Below are 18,106 nucleotides of genomic sequence, written 5' to 3' on the forward strand. Positions count from 1 at the left end.
TTGGCAGCCTTCCAACATAACAACCGTGTACACTCTGCAACGGGAAAAACCCCATTCTTCATAAACCATGGTCGACACCCATACATCACCCAGACAAATCGGCTCCGGACGACTACCCCTGCATCGTCCGATTTCGCTGCCGACATGGAAAAAATCCACAACAAAACGAAGGCAGCACTGAAAAGGGCGGCAACAACAATGAAAAAGAACTATGACAAACACCGAAGGCCAAGCCATACTTACCAACCAAACGACAAGGTCTGGTTGGATACGACAAACCTTCACTTACCACATCCAAAAAAGAAACTTGATGATAAATGCACCAGCCCCTTCCCCGTCATAAAAGCCATCGGACTGAGCACATACAAATTGTGCTTACCACATGCCTGGAAGATCCATGACGTCTTCAACGAAACGCTATTACATCCCTACATAGCACCAGCCTTCCCTAACCAGGAACAGCCACCTCCCCCTCTACCAGACTTGATCGATGACGAGGAACACTATGAAATTGATCAAATCCTAAATCACAAACTCCGAAAAGTCAAAGCAAAAGGGGGCAGACTAACAACAACAGTTGATTACCTAGTCAGCTGGAAGGGGTACGGCCCGGAATCCAATCAGTGGATGAACGAGAAATATATGAATGCGGACACAGCCATACACGACTATGAACTATCCCTTAATTAAGCCATCGGGACGATGATCTTAATGAGGGGGTAATGTTACGATTTCTTACTATTTTCTTTCTTTTAGCCCCTATTTATGCTTAGTCATGGCGCTAAGACAAGCGCTTAGGACTGTGGGGGTAAAGCTTGGTCAGCACAACTGGCCAAATCCTCCATTGTCCTTCGACATGGAGACAGCGCTCAACAATGCACAATGAACCTTTTATGTACGATAGTGACGCCCTAGGACAATGGGCACAAAGGACATGGCAACACACAATAAGTAATCATATATATTTAGATACAACCCAGTAGTACTTAAGGAGAACGGCTCTCGCTGGTAACCCCCAGCTTTGAGCTAAAGTTTATATTCACACCATTCTACTCTCGAGCCACTTCGTGGCCTTGTGACACATCGAGTCGATAACATCATAAAGTGGATTCAGATGATCCCTCGAAGTGCGAAGGGACATCTGTCTATCACGTGTTGTCTTGTCACGTGTCGCTTGGGCTTAACAGTATGCACATAAGGCTCAGGGCAGTATCTGTGCTATTCATTCCTGGGGTAATATTTCTCTACTTGTTAGCTTATTGTCATCATGCTATCTCTCTGTTCAGTACCCATTTACTCAGATACCTTTCTTTGGGTCTCAGTTCTCTGTTCTAAAGCATGTCCTATCAGCACATCAATGGCTGTGCATCTCTGATCAATGTGATCAGACTTGCCAATCATATTTTGATCAGTCTTTTTATTTTTAGCATGTCCTCTTGTAATAGTATTAGTGCATTTAGGGCCAAGTGCTGAGACCTCACATGCAGCCTAACCCCTCTGGTATTAGTCTGTTACTAGGCCATGCACTCTGCTTATTGTTACTTTAGTTTATCATTATGATAGTGAGGTTTCTGTGTGCTCTAGTCCTATTTTCTGTTACATGCTTACTAGCTTGGAATGTGGCTCATGTATTTGTAATTTTCACAATTTTACATGCCTGAACATAGAGAGGGCATGTCATCAGCCTATGGGTGTTTGAGTTTTCTTAGGTGATTCTTCAATGTGTGGGTTGTTCAAGGTCTGGAATATATTTGAATGCACTGGTACAGTGGACATAGGAGTAACTATGGAGATTTTATCAGTCTGACTAGCAGTTAGTAATTGCACACCATGAAAGTTTTTGGCTGGTACAGTGAAATCACTCACTGGTTGGCCCTCTCTTTTACCTCCTTCATCTTTGTTTCTTTGCCAAGTTCCTCATCTTCTTTTTGCAGTTTGGCAATTTGCACTCATATATCTTTGTGTGTTCATTTTTTCTTTGGGCAATCTTTTGCCATATGGCTCTTCTGGCCACAGTTAAAGCATTTGTCTTCCTTCTTCATCCAGTCTATATCCATCAGCTTCCCAGTCCCAGTATATATCGTACCAGTCCTGGTCTTCTGCATTCTATAAGCAAGGGCTGTTGAGGGTTCTGATAATTTCCTGGCAATTTGCTCTGACTTGTTCAGGGTTGGTGGTGTCAATTTTTTGATGTAGTCCTGAAGAGTTGATAACTCTGCTTTCTGCCTTTGTCACTCTTTGTATATCTTGATGATTCTCTCCTTCCACTCATCATATCCAACCAGCATCAATGCTTTGATGCTAATTGCTGAAATCATTGTGATGTATAAAGAGGAGACCCCTCTCTTGAGGGCCTCGACCATCTATCCATCATTGGCAATGTCATTCCAGATTCCAGCAAGCTTTGCAAGATGTTCTAACTTGTCAAAATAGTCCATGGCAGCTTTATCTCTCATCTTATACTCCTTGATCTTCTGTTTGTGCACTTTCTGTACTACCGAGTCAATGAATTTGTCATTTAACATTTGTTTAAACACCAGCCATGAGGGGTATCAGTAGTGTCTCCAAGTTGTTGATTGAAAGTTTGGTGAGATGAGAATCCACCAGATCTTTGCTTTTTCCTCAAGATAGGAGGCAGTGAAAACTATCTTGTTTATATCTGTCCTGAAGTACCTGATGTAAACCTCGAAATATTGTTTGCAATCTACAAAGAACCTGTCGATATCATCTGACACACCTTTGAAAGAGTAAGGCTTTCATAGGAGGTCCAGGCAGCATTAGAGTACTGCTGCATCATTTGACAGCACCCCTATTGGATTCAGCCATTCTGAAAATGGAGGTTGTTGCCACTCCTGAGGTGGCCCAAGAAATGAGTGGAGAGAGTTATCATCAGCCACTGGACTCCTTTGTGGTGCTTCTTCTTTTTAGACTATGATCCTATCTCAAATAGTGAATTCTAATCGGACTGCTTCAGAATCATCCTGCATGGATTCTTTTCCTGTGCCACTGCTCATGGCTTTGTCAGGCAGCAGCTGGATGGCTAGTATTCAGCTTCTTCTGCTGGTCCAAGGGTTTTGGTATATGACTAGCCATATCTGTGGTGCTGCTCAGGATCAAGAGAGCTGGATGGCCATTGATTATACAGAGGGGGCAGAGTATGAGAAGGCACTCCAGATAGAAGGTGCTATATACATAGCTCGTTCAGAGGTGATGAATAGCAACCTCGACATTAGCTGTACCAGGATTTTTACCTGATATGCTGGTGGTCGGCTGACTGAGTCTTCTGGATATTTCTTGTTATATTGAACTGCAGCATAGTCAGTTGCTGCATATCTTAGGATTTCTGTTTTTTTGTCAGTTGTTGATTTCAAATATAATTGTCTCCATTGTGATACTATCTAAGTAGAGTCATGCCATAAAAAGTTTACTCTATGCAGGTAATATTTCTGATACTCCTGCATCCTTGCCTCCCATATCACTCTTTCCAGTTCTTCTTCATCAGTATCTTCTACAAGAAGATATGATAGTTCACCTCTAAGTCAGGGTGGGTCACTGCTTTCAGTCTCCTTATCTTCCACATTCTCATCATCCTTCTCTTTCTCAGAGAAGATGTCAGATGGGGCAGAGGAACTCTCTCCTTCTCTTAGTGGTTGAATCATCATGCCACTGCTCTAGCTGGATACTGGAGCCAGTAGTGAGGCCTGAGATGTCAGATGTGCTGAAATAGGTAGTGACTGGTCAGCTCCTGATACTTTCATCATATCGGTTTCCACCTATTGCTTTTGCTGCCTCTACTCGCTCACAATAGAGCTGAATATTTTTTCTGTATTCTTTATTAAGTAATTGCCCAACCACTTGGCTCCTGAGGAATCCTCAGAGAGTGTGAGTGGAGATATGAGCATTTTCAGAGACTCATAACCTATAATGTCTAAGGATGGACTCATTGTTGCTGAACATAGTGTTGGCACTTGGGGTTCTTCAGGAAGGAGGATATTGTGAGGTCAGAGAGTGTGGGGGGGTTCCAGGATCCCTTCCTTCTGCTGCAAAGGTCTTGTTTCTCCAGCAGTTCATGCTCCACCAACTGGACCCTGTGCTTGGCTTCCTAAAGACTGTGGTTGAGACAGATGAGTCAGCATGTACTAGAGCAAGGATGGCAGCTCCCTCGGATCAGAGCTTATATCAGTTTGAGACATTGGCCCTTTCCAGTCAGGCCCTCTTGATTTCTTGCTGCTCTCCCTGATGTTGCCTGTCATACTCCTTAGTTTCTTTCCTCCTTCTTCTGTCTTCAATGATGTGCTTCTCAAGCTTGCTGTGAACTGGCTGCAGTGTGGTTTACTATCTCTGTTCTTCTTGTCAGATGGCTTTATTGTAGTTAAATGGGATGTTTGTGTCTCAGGTAGAGAAGTATCAGTGGATAACCTCATCCTGTACCTCTCTTCTATGTTGCTTGTCACAGAGTCAGGCCAAGGACATCCTCTCCATTCTACTGCTTGTCCCAACTGAGTGGGGAGGAGTTGTAGCAGAGCTGTGAGACTGGCTCCTAGGTGTCATGTATTGGGATCTTTCAGCCATCTGAGTGGGACTGAGAGAGTCTCTGGCATGATCACCAATCCCTCTGGTCAGAGAGACAGAGGCAGAGTCAGAAGAGAGAGACTGCTGAAAGAAGTCTCTCAGGATCTCCTCATTCTCATGATCGGGTAGGGGTCTGGCAACCTATAGGTTTCAAAATCCTGTGAGGTGAGGGTTGCAGTCTCTGTCAGATTGTCGGAGAGAGTATCAGTGTCTTTCTTTTTTCTGAATATCCCCTTGATGCAGACTGCTAGACCTGGCTTCTGGTAAGAGGCTTGTCAGGGACTGGTGGGATATTCATTGGGATTTGGGAATATCATGGAGAGAGAGGTCAGGGGTCATGTTTCATAGGATGTGTTGAATATAGAGAAACTCATTGTAGTGTCTGATAGTCTAAGCAGTAATTAAATAGCATCTCTAGCATAGCTGGATGATCACCAATAATCCCAACAATATTCTGACAATAGAAGCAAGGAGTTCAAAGAACTTGTGGTTGAAATTTGAATCTGAGGTATTGATAGAGGGCATTCAGTTTCCTCCACACTAAAAAGCATGAGGAAAGGGAAGATACAGCTTCGAGTTAATTGTTAGGCTCAAGCCACATGTGATCAATTTAGCACATGATAAACTAATGTGGCTTTGCATTTAAGCCTTCTATCAGAGTTCACTTTATGTACTAATGTCGACTTTCTGTGCTTCAAGGCTTTGTGTGACTAGCTCGAGAGTAGAATGAGATAGTATAAACTTTAGCTTGAAGCTGGGGATTTACCAGTGAGAGCAAGCTCCTTAAATACTGTATAAGGTCTGCTAATAATACTACATACTTATTATGTATCTCTCTATTTTTTATGCTTATTGTCCTGGAGTGTCATTACCATACATAAAAGGCTGGTTGCATCATTGAGCAATGCTGTTGCATTGAAAGACAATGACAGACTTGGCTAGTTGTGATGACTAAGCCTTTTGTCTCATGATCTTAAGCACCTGTCCTAGCACCCTGACTAAGCATAAATAAAGGTCAAAAGAAAGGAAAAAGGTAGAAAATTATAACAAATATATGGCTCTTACACATACAACTCAGGAAGTAATTTAGCTATGAGCACTCTTAATCAAATTAGGATTGCCACCTTGTGAAGCAATAACTATTTTCATCAACAATTAATCAGCAATCAAATTTGTCAAGAACCCTATATTCTATACTTGATCAAAGCATATAGACATATGGCACCACTTCATTTATGAGTGCATAGCTTCAAATGAAGTCAAAGTTCAGCACTATGCATCAGAAGAGAACTCAGCAGATATATTCACTAAAGGCCTACCAAGACCATTATATGTGTTAAGCTCAAACTCCACATGATTATCAACACATGATAAACAGTTCAGAACCTTGCACTTCAGGTTAGACTGACTGAGTTCACTGATGTGTCAATAGAGATGTGTGGTCAAAGTGTTTGCAAGTCACTCGAGATAGGATAGTAGAGAATAAACTTTAGCTTGAAGCTAAGGTATTACAGCAAGAGCTATGCTACTTAAATACTGTTCTGTTATCTAGCTAGTAATAAATATTCACAAAAGATATTGTCTGTCATAGAGCTGTTACCTCTGCTGTTGCCAGGCTCTCCACAAAAGCTGTTGTCCTGCTGTTGTGCTGTTGTGGCTGCATCACTATTTGAGAACAAAAGGAGCATTGTCTGCTGTTTACAGCACACAGCAGCACAATAGCACAATGACCAACTGGGTTGCTGAGCTAAGCATTCCCACAGTCCTAAGCACTGGCTTAAGTGCTCTGACTAAGCAAAGATAGGAGTCATTTCTATGAAAAAGAAAAGGGAAAAAGAGAAAAAAGGAAAAATCATAATATTACCCCCTCCTTAAAACCATCATCCTGATGGTTAAGTTAGGATAAGTCATCCTGACCAGTCACAGTGTCAGCCTCTCCATCTTTGCTTGGAGATTGCTCTTTGCTGTATGTCTGCACCATTTCTGGCTTGTCTATCGCAGGGTCAGCCTCTCTATTCTCTGTACTCCGCCTTGCATTGGCAGGTATTGATGGAAGCTCCTTCTTATTGTGGACTTTTTTCATCACTCCATATCCTCTGTTGATGGCAGATGGATGTATTTGATCAGGAATAATGTTGAACATGACCCTCTCTGCATCTACCTTGTTGATTTGTTGTTTATAGTCATATATTGTCTTCTCTACATTCATGTATTTCTCATTGACCCATTGGTTTGATTCAGGTCTATAGCCTTTCCAGCTGACTAAATAGTCAATGGTTGTTTTCATATCTCTGCCTCGTGCTTTAACCTTTCAGGTTTTGTGGTTTAGCACCTCATCAATTTCATAGTGCTCTTTGTCATCGATCAATTCGAGTGGTGGAGATGGTGGTTATTCCTGATTTAGAAAGGCAGATGCAATGTATAGGGTCAACAATATTTTGTTGAAGACATTATATATCTTCCAAGTTGCTGGTAATTGCAGTTTATATGCAGAGCTGCTAATTTTGGTGACAACTTTAAATGGTCTCATTTATTTGTCTGCTAGTTTCTGTTTGGGTCTCGACAGATAGAGGTTTGTTGTATTCAACCAAACCTTATCATTCGTCAAATATTGATGTACAGGTCAACAATGTTTGTCATATTGCTTCTTCATAGTTATGGCAGCCTTATCTAAAGCTGTCTTTGTCTCTTCATGAATTTTTGCCATTGTAGTTGCAAAGTCCGATGAAGCTGGGGTCTTTGTGTGTATTCATTTGGTTTGCACAACTGATGGGTTTCATCCATAGTTGATAAAGAAGTGTTAAGCCCAAGCGTCACGTGCAGTTAATCACGTGATAAACGATTGCACCTCGCACTTTGGGTGATCAATCGAGTCCACGAGTTTGACTATCTGCGGTGTGTCACAAGGCTGTAGAAAGCAGCTCGAGAGTAGAATGGTATGAATAAACTTTAGCTCGAGGCTGGGGTATACCAGCGAGAGCTACCGGTCTTAAATACTGTACAGGTAATGCTAATAATACGACTACTTATTGTGTCAGTCTGTGTCCATGGTGCCCGTTGTCCTTGGGCATCGTTGTTGTACATAAAAGGGTCATTGTGCATTAGCAAGCATTCCGGTATCTAGGCGGTTCGGTTGTGCTTACTAAGCCCTTCTCGCGGTTTCGTGCTAAGCGTAAATAGGAGTAAAAAGAAAAGAAAAAGGGGAAAAATCATAACATTACCCCCTTGTTTAAGACCATCGTCCCGATGGTTTAATTAAGGGAAAGCTCATAATCATGTATGGCTGTGTCCGCGTTCATGTATTTTTCGTTAACCCACTGGTTAGATTCTGGGCCGTAACCCTTCCAGCTGACGAGGTAATCGACTGTTGTCGTCATACCGCCTCCCTTTGCTTTGACGCATCGGAGTTTGTGATCCAGGACTTGGTCGATTTCGAAGTGTTCTTCGTCGTCAATTAAGTCTGGCAGTGGGGGAGGTGGTTGTTCCTGGTTAGGAAATGCTGGTGCTATGTATGGATTTAATAGGGCCTCGTTGAAGACGTCGTGAATTTTCCAGGTAGTTGGTAAGCGTAATTTATATGCGCTCGGTCCGACGGCTTTGATGACTGTGAACGGTCCCGTTCGTTTGTCATCAAGTTTCTTTTTTGGCCGTGGTAGGTGGAGGTTTGTCGTGTCCAGCCATACTTTGTCGTTCGGTTGATATACGTGACCAGGCCGTCGGTGTTTGTCGTAGCTTCTTTTCATTGATGTTGCGGCCTTTTCTAGCGCTGTTTTTGTCTCATTGTGAATCTTTTCCATGTCGGCTGCGAAGTTTGATGAAGCAGGTGTTGTGGTTCGGACGCGGGTGGTTTGTGTGATGTGTGGGTGATATCCGTGGTTCACGAAGAATGGTGTTTTCCCCGTGGCGGAATGTACTCGGTTGTTATGTTGAAAGGCTGCCAGTGCGAGCCATTCGGTCCAGTCATCCTGTCGATAGTTGATGAAGAGTCGTAGATACTTTTCGATCTCTTGATTTATGCGTTCTGTTTGCCCATCTGTTTGGGGGTGATAGGCGGTGGACGCGTTTTGTTTAATGTTTAGGATGCGGTATAGGTCGGTTATGAACTTTGAGACGAATTGAGGCCCCCTATCTGAGATGATAACTTGGGGCATCCCATGTTTGGCATACACTTCGTCTCGGAGGATTTTGGCCCACCCTTCGGAGTTTAATTCTGTGGAGCATGGGACTGGGATAATTGCCTTGGAGAATCGATCCACTATTACAAGTATTGCATCGTACCCATTGCACTCGGGTAGTCCAGTGATCATGTCGACCGAGATGTGTGTCCAAGGGGCCGATGGTACTTCGTTAGGATGTAACGGTGCTGCTCGAGCCTGTGTGGAAGACTTCCCCCGTTGGCAGGCTTCGCAGGCCTTTACGTATGCCGTTATATCGTTTCCTAGTTTCGGCCACCAGTACTCTCGGAGTACGAGCTCCTTGGTCTTGGCGACACCCGGGTGTCCTGCTGTTATGTGGTTATGGCAGGTGGCGATAATTTCGCCGCGTAGTTGATGGTCCCGGGGAACATAGATGCGTCCGTCATAATGGATTAATCCATCCCTTTTTGTCATTCCCCGCTCGTGGTTTAGTGAGGGAGCCACTCTTTGGTCCCATTTGTGACTGTCTCGTGTCGCGCTTTTGATCCGTTCATGGATCTCCTCTTCTGTCGGCATTATCATGGCTCAGAAATGCTCTGGCCTTAGCAGTGTTACTCCCGTGTTGTCTGCTCCCCCTTGATCATGGTCTGCTCGTCGGCTCAGCAAGTCGGCCTTTTTGTTGGCCATTCCTGCCTTATGATGCAGGGTGTACTGATATTGACTGAGCTCTGTTACCCAGCATGCTTGTCGCCGATTGAGTTTTTGTGGCTGTCGGAAGTAACGTAGGTTCTGGTGATCTGTCCAGACTTCGAATGTTTCTTCGGCGCCAATAAGGTAGTGTCGCCACTCCTCAAGGGCGAGCATGATAGCGAGCAACTCCTTGTCGTAGATTTCGTAGTTTCGTTCTGTTGTGGTTAAAGCCTTGGAGAGGAACGCGACGGGCCGCCACCTCCCGTCCTGTTCTTGGGAGAGGACGGCTCCTATTGCTCCCTCACTGGAGTCGGCTTCCACTCGAAACTTCCCTTCTTGAGTGGGAATGGCTAGTATCACGTCTTCCGCCAGTCGTCGTTTAAGGTTATGGAAGGCGGCCTGCTGAGAGAGTCCCCATTGCCAGGGAGCATTGCCCGTTAGTTGTGTCATTGGGCGGACGATTTTGCTGTAGTCACGGATGAATCGTCGATAAAAGTTCGTGAACCCAAGGAATGATTGTAATTCCTTTTTCTTGGTGGGCTCCGGCCACTCGGCGACCCCTGCTACTTTTATCGGGTCCATTCGTATGCTTCCTTCGCTGATGATTACGCCAAGGTACTCCGTTTCCAACACCTCGAATTCGCACTTTTCTGCTTTGAGGAATAGTTTGTGTTTCCTCATCAGGGCCAGTACCTCTCGTACTAGTTTTCGGTGTTCCGCCTTCATTTTTGACATAATTAGGATGTCATCGAGGTAAATTGTCACCTTTCCGGTGGAGATGAGGTTTTTGAAGATGTCGTTCATCATCCATTGAAAGGTGGCGGGGGAGTTCGTGAGTCCGAAGAACATTACTGTTGGCTCGAACAGTCCCCGATTGGTGCAGAAGGCGGCCTTCCATTCGTCCCCCTTTTTGATCCGGACGTTATTATATCCCCATCGTACATCAAGTTTGGTGTAATATTTGGCGCCCCGAAGTTTGTCCATTAGTTCTGAGATTAGGGGTAATGGATAACGGTTTTTAATGGTCATCTCATTAAGCTTTCGATAGTCTTGGACAGGCCGGAGCTTTCCATCCTTCTTCTTGACAAAGAAGAAGGGGGAGGCCATGGGGGATTTCGAGGGACGGATCCTGCCGGTGGATAGGTTCTCTTCCAGGAATTTGTCTAGTTCCTGCTGCTCCTGGTGACCGAGGGGATAGGTTTTACAGTCCAAGTTGGCGTTGGCATTAGGGATTAGCTCGATAGCATGGTCCCAGGGCTTTGGGGGAGGTAACTCGTCGAAGCTCTCCTTCTCGAAGAGATCCCTATAGTCCCGTGCCCACTCGGGCACCATTTCCTCAAACGTCTTCTCGTCCCTTCCCTGACTTGCTTTGGCGGCCATATCATTGGCATGGTGAATGGCTCGTATGTGGATCTCCTTCTGGAGGTCCACTGCAAGTATCGTTTCCCCATCCTCCATCTCCTCATCCCACCGGTCCTCCGGATCCTCGTCTGGTAATTCGAACGGGATCTTCCTGCATCTGCACCTGGCGAAGGTGATTCGACCGGTTTTCCAATTGATCAGCGGGTTGTGGCGGATCAGCCAGTCGTGACCGAGGAAGAGTTCTTTGGTACCGAGGTCGGTTACTGCCAAGTCGATCCGTTCGGAGTGGTCTCCAATGGTCAGCCTGAGTTCGACGAATTCTGTGATAGAACCGGCCTGGTTCTTTGTTCCGTCGGCATTATAGACTGGTATTGGTGCGGCTGTCGCCCTTGTGGGTAGATGGTGTTTTTCGACGAAGGCTCGATTAATCGAGCTCCCCGTGCAACCACTGTCGATTAGGGCGGTCACTTGGTGCATGGCGCGGGAAGTTAGCACCTCAATCTGTCCTTTCGTGGTTAGATCCCGTCCAGGGGTCTTTGCCCGTAAGATGTATTTCTTGGGCCCCCGGAGTTCGTCTAACCATTCAAGGGCCCGATTGCGTTCGGATTTTCTGATCCCTTCGATCAGATCGTCTACCACTTCTTCGGCCCTAGTCCGATGGATCCAGTTTCGAAGTACGGCTATTGCCGTGGCTTCGTCCTTGGCATCTCTGATGGCCCTCCATGTCCATTCGGTATCGAATGGTTTGAGCCATGTGGTAGGACTCTCTGTCCCAGTTCGGCCTATAGGCGTTTGAGTTCCTTTTTGCGATTCATTGGTGTGTTGGGTGAATGACTGGGGTATATTCGAATGCGTAGTAGGCAACATGGATGTAACTACAGGAGCACTATCAGTCCGACTAGCGGCTGTCACTGACACACCATTAAGTCCTTTGGCCAGCCCAGTGGAATCGCTCACTGGCTGGCCCCGTCTTTTACTTCCTCAACCTTGGTCTCCTTCCCAAGGTCTTCTTCTTCCTTTTGGAGCTCAGCGATCTGTGCTCGTATGTCTTCTCGGGTTCTTTTCTTCTTCGGGCAATCCTTTGCCATGTGCCCCTTCTGCCCGCAATTGAAACACTTTCCTTCCTTCTTTAGGCGATCGATGTCCATCGGCTTCCCGGTCCCGGTGTAAGTCGTGCCGGTTCCGGTTTTCTGTGCGCTATATGTCGAGGTGGTGGCGGTTGAGGGACCCGGGGATTTTCCGGCAGTTTGCCCCGACTTGTTCGGGGTTGGCGGGGCTGGCTTTTTGGAATATTCCTGCAGTGTTGTCGCCTCCGCTTTCTGCCTTTGTCGCTCCTTGTACATCTCAACGATCCTTTCCTTCCATTCATCGTAGCCGACGGGCATCAGCATCTTGACACCCATCGCTGAGATCATTGTGAGGTACGAGGAGGGGACCCCTCGTTTGAGCGCCTCTACCATCCTTCCGTCGTTTGCGGTATCCTCCCTGATGCCGGCGAGTTTCGCGAGGCGTTCTAGCTCGTCGAAGTAGTCTGTCGCCACCTTATCTCCCATTTTGTATTCCTTGATCTTTTGTTTGTGAACTTCTTGTACTGCGGGATCAATGAATTTGTCGTTTAACATCCGCTTGAACACCGGCCACGAGGGATATCGGTAATGCTCCCTGGTGGCGGATCGGAAGTTCGGGGAGATAAGAATCCACCATATTTTGGCCTTGTCTTCCAGATATGAGGTAGCAAACGCGACTTTGTTCATGTCGGTGCCGATGTACCCAATGTAGACTTCGAAGTATTGCTCGCAGTCTACCAGGAAGCGATCAATGTCATCTGAAGCCCCCTTGAAGGGGCGGGGTTTTCGGAGAAGATCGGGGTGGCATTGCAGAACTTGGGCATTATGAGGTAGCGCCCCCATCGGATTGGGCCATTCGTCGAATGGTGGTTGTCTCCATTCTTTTGGTGGTCCTGGAAATGAGTGAAGTGACTGGTCGTCAGCGACCGGGCTCCCTTTTGGGGCTTCGACGCGAACGATGACCCCATCCCGTACTGTAAATCCGAGGCGAACTGCCTCGGGGTCGTCTCGGACGGGTTCTTTTCCACTTGACTCCGCTTGGTCCGGGGGTGGCTGTCCCCCAAGGAGTCGGCTTCCTTTGCCGACCCAGGGATTTTGTGTTTCGGCGGGGTGCCAAGCCGGCCGTGTTCGGGTTCGGACAAGCCGTGAGGCCGTGCTTCGGATTGATGGACTGTCATCAGTCCGAGCTCGGATCGAGGGGGCCGTGTATATGGCTCGTTTCGGTGCGACGGGTGGGGTTCGTGGTAGTGGTTGAATTTTTGTCTGTGGTTGAAATGGAGGCATCGGCCCGAGCGGGTCCTCGGGATGCCGGCGCCCATATTCCTTCCAGGCGTATTCCGTCGCGGCATACTGTAAAATTCTTTTCTTTTCCATTGAATCTGCATACCGATATTCAAGTCCGAGGGGGGTGGCCAACCAACGGGCGTCCCCCCACAAAAAGAGCATCCCTTGCTCGTACAACTCCTTGTATTCTCCCTGTCTGCTTCTTTCAATCTCTTCCCTTAATGCTTCTTCATCTGGTCGCTGTCCTGCGTATGTCATGAAATGTTGAGGATTAAAGGGGCCTTCCTCGCCGTCCTCGCTGTCCTTGTTGTCCTCGCTGTCCTCACTGTCCCCCTCGAGGAGGGAGCCGGCGAGCTGGTCGGAGGTGAGAGGCTTGAGTTGTAGCGTTGCTGGGGAGCCCCCCGGTGTGACTGGGTCCTGCTTCTCCTTCGGCGATGGGGCGGATTGGTACGGGTGGGACTCCATAGTACCTTGTTCTTCCTGCCGCTCTCGCTCTCTCCAATTCCTCGCTATAGAGGCCGAAGTTTCGGTAGAACTCTGGAAGGAGGAACTAGTGGGCGACCCGGCTTCCCAGGAATCGTCGGAGGGCGAGGTCGGAGACGTGGGCATTGTCAGGTACCCGGAGCCCGTAGGCATCGAGTACGGAGTCGACGTCGGACGCGATGGTGTCTGTTCTGCTGGGATATTGTAGATCGGGAGGGGGAGGCCCTCCCCTTCTGATTGCTTCGCTTCTTGTGACTGGGCTTCCTGGCCCTGCCCAGGGGTCGTCGTCGGAGCCTGGCTCTCTGAAAGGGGACTCGGTCCCTGGGGACCGGAGTCCATACTGTGCGGGGGAGGCGGAGCCCATCCTTTCTGCCTCTTCTCGTCGTCTCTGGGCTCGTCCTTGTCGGTCATACTCGGCTTCCTCATACTCCCGCTGGGCTTGTGCTTGTGCATACTCAGCGAGCTCTTCTCGAGCTCGCTCCTCTTCTGCTCTATGCTGCTGGGCCTGCTGCTGCTGTCGTAGTGTGTCGTTGTAGTCAAATGGGACGGTGAGGTCCCAATCCGGGAATACCCTCCGGATAATCCTGTCCCTCGCGATTCTCCCCCTTGTGCTGGCAGTGCCAATCTCTGGCTCACTACTGACATGGAGGTGTCGGTTCGGATCCCCGGCCGCTGAGATGGCAATTTCGACGTTGGCGTAGTCGGGGTGTATGTTTCTTCCATGGGGGTTTTCAACCCCCAGCCTGCTAATGGACGTGCTGGAGCCGGAGTTTGGCTCGGTGGGTTCGTAGAGGGAGTCCCGGGGCGAGTGGGGGGTAGTCCTGACTCTCGAAGCCACCCGAGAGGCATCACGGGAGTCCTGAGCGTGGTCTCCAATCCCTGGGGTGCGAGAGGCAGTGGAAGGGCCATCGGGGGCTGGAGGGAGGTCGTGGGGGATCTCCTGGGTGACCTGGGGGACCGTCGTGGTCCATGGGTTTCGGAACCCTGTGAGGTTATGGTCCCGGTTTCTACTGTCAGGTCGTCGAGGAGGGTATCGGTGTCTTTCTTCTTCTTGAGGGCTCCCCATATCCTGGCGGCTATGCCCGGCTTCTGATACGGGAAACTCCTCCGGCTGGAGGGTCGTTCTGGCGGAGGGGGGGATGTCATGAAAAGGAAGATCCGGGGTTACGTTTCGGAGAATATGCTGAATTTGTTGAAATGCTTGGTAGTGCCTGACAATCCAAGCGGTAATCGATTGTCGCCCTCGGCAACAAGTGATGATGGCAAGAAGGCTGAGTAGCGTTCCAATGATGGAAGCTATGAGGTCAAAGAAGTCGTGATTGAGGTCGCGGGTTGTAACTGGAGTCATTCAGTTTCTCAGCACAATTGGGCTTGAGAAAGGGAAGGAGGAAGCCTCGAGCTAATTGTTAAGCCCAAGCATCACGTGCAGTTAATCACGTGATAAACGATTGCACCTCGCACTTTGGGTGATCAATCGAGTCCACGAGTTTGACTATCTGCGGTGTGTCACAAGGCTGTAGAAAGCAGCTCGAGAGTAGAATGGTATGAATAAACTTTAGCTCGAGGCTGGGGTATACCAGCGAGAGCTACCGGTCTTAAATACTGTACAGGTAATGCTAATAATACGACTACTTATTGTGTCAGTCTGTGTCCATGGTGCCCGTTGTCCTTGGGCATCGTTGTTGTACATAAAAGGGTCATTGTGCATTAGCAAGCATTCCGGTATCTAGGCGGTTCGGTTGTGCTTACTAAGCCCTTCTCGCGGTTTCGTGCTAAGCGTAAATAGGAGTAAAAAGAAAAGAAAAAGGGGAAAAATCATAACAAGAAGAGTGTTTTCTCTGTTGCCAAGTGAACCCTGTTGTTATGTTGGAAGGCAGCCAAGGCTAACTATTCTATCCAGTTGTCTTGTCAATAGTTAATGAAAAGTCTGAGATACTTTTTAATTTCTTGATTGGCCCATTCTGTCTGGCCGTCTGTTTGTGGGTGGTATGCAGTTGAGGCATTTTGTTTAATATTGAGGAGTCAATATAGGTCATCCAAGAACTTAGACATGGATTGTGGTCCTCTGTTTGAAATTACCACTTGAGGCATACCATATTTTGCATAGACCTCATCTCATAGTATTTTTACCCACCCTTCTGATGTTAATTCTGTCGAGAAGTGATCGACTATGATAATGATTGCATTATAGCTGTCACTTTTGGGAAGTCTGATTATCATATCAACCAAAATATAGGTCTATGGTGATAAAGGGATCTCATTTGGGTGAAGTGGAGCTGCCCTGGGTTGTGTTGAAGTTTTGCCTCATTGGCAAACCTTGCAGGCTTTGACATATCAGGTGATATTATAGTCCATTTTTGGCCACTAATATTCTCTCAAGATCAATTCTTTTGTTTTTATGATCTCTGGGTGTCCAGCTGTTGCATGATTATGACAAATGGCAATGATGTCACTATGAAGTCCTTGATCCTTTGGAATATAGATTCACCCATCATAATGGATCAATCTCCCTTCCTTCTTCAGTCCCTGCTCATGGTTGAGTGATAAGGCAATCCTTTGATCTTACTTGTGGGAGTCCCTGATGGCACTCCTGATGTGTTCATGTATCTGTTCTTCCATTGGCATCATCATTGCATGAAAGTGTTCTGGTTATAAGAGTATGACTTCCTTATTGTTGTCCTCTCCCTGATCGTGGTTGGCTCTCCAGCTAAGAAAATCAGCCTTTTTGTTCATTGCATCTGGCTTGTGATATAACATATACTCATATTGCAACAGTTCTATGACCCAGCAGGCTTGTCAGTGATTAAGCTTTTGAGGGTGTCAGAAATATCACAGATTTTGGTAGTCCATCCAGATTTCAAAAGTCTGGACTGCTTCAATGAGGTAATGCCACCATTTGGCAAGTGCCAATATTATAGCAAGGAGTTCCTTGTCATAAATTTCATAGTTGCACTCAGTCAGTGAGTGCCTTTGACATAAAAGTGACTGGTCACCATTTGCCATCTTGTTCTTGTGAAAGTACTGCTCCGATTGCACCTTCACTGGAGTCAGCTTCTACTCTGAACTTCCTGTCCTGACTTGATATGGCCAGGATGACATCTTCAGCTAGCCAGCATTTGAGGTCATTAAACATCACTTGTTGGGAAATTCTCTAAGTCCATGAGGAATTTCTGGTCAATTGCATCATAGGCTGAACTACTTTGCTGTAGTCTCAGATGAATCACCGGTAAAAGTTGGTGAACCCTAGAAATGATTGCAGCTCCTTTTTTATTGGTTCTGGCCATTCGGTTACTCTGGTGATCTTGATGGGATCCATTCTGATTGCCTCTTCGCTAATAATGACTCTGAGGTACTCTGTTTCAAGTACCTCAAATTCACATTTCTCTGCTTTGAGGAAGAGATAGTGCTTCCTCATCAATCCTAGTATTTGCCATACTAGTTGTCGATGTTCTTCCTTGGTTTTGGATATAATCAGAATGTCATCCAGATAAATCATGACCTTCTCTATGGTGATGAGATCTTTAAAGATGTCATTTATCATCCACTGGAATGTGGCCAGCAAATTGGTCAGTCCAAAAAACATAACCATCAGTTCAAACAAATCATGGTTAGTTCAAAAAGTGGCCTTCCATTTGTTGCCTTCTTTGATGTGCACATTGTTATATCTCCATTGGACATCCAATTTGATATAATATTTGGCACCTCAGAGTTTATCCATCAATTTCAAGATTAAAGGGAGTGGATAATGATTTTTGATTGTCATTTCATTAAGCTTCTGATAATCCTGTATCAGTCAGAGTTTTTCATCCTTCTTTTTAATGAAGAAGAAGGGAGATGCCATTAGTGATTTTGATGGCCATATCCTTCCACTGGATAAGTTTTCTTCTAAAAACTTATCCAATTCTTATTGTTCATTATTGCTAAGAGGATAGCATTTGCAATTCAGATTGGTGTTTGCATTGGAAATCAGTTTGATGGCATGGTCCCAGGGTTTGAATTTGAGTAATTCATCGAAACTTTCCTTTTTGAATAAGTCCCAATAGTCTCTTGCCCAGTCCAGCACCATTTCCTCGAATGTTTTCATTTCTTTACTGATATTGGCCTTTGCCACTAGGTCATTAGCATAGTGGATTGCTTGAATGCTAATGGCCTTTTGCAAGTCGACAGCGAGAATTGTCTTGCTATCTTTCATCTCCTCATCCCACTGATCTTCAGGGTCCACATCCAGTAACTCGAAAGGGATTTTCCAACATCAATATTGTGCAAATATGATGTGTTCAGTCTTCTAATTGATCAACAGGTTATGCTGTATTAACCAATCATGTCTGAAGAAAATCTCTTTGGTTCCTAAATCAGTTACTGCTAGATCAATTCACTCAGAATGATCTCTGATAGTAAGTCTGAGTTTCACATATTCAGTTATAGATCCTGCCTGATTCTTCATTTTGTTGGCATTGTAGATGAGAATTGGGGCTGCAGTTGCTTGAGTAGAGAGATGGTTTTTGTTGATAA

Source organism: Guyanagaster necrorhizus, assembly GCF_019112545.1.
Source record: "Guyanagaster necrorhizus MCA 3950 unplaced genomic scaffold BT62scaffold_62, whole genome shotgun sequence".
In the NCBI taxonomy this organism is placed as follows: domain Eukaryota; kingdom Fungi; phylum Basidiomycota; class Agaricomycetes; order Agaricales; family Physalacriaceae; genus Guyanagaster; species Guyanagaster necrorhizus.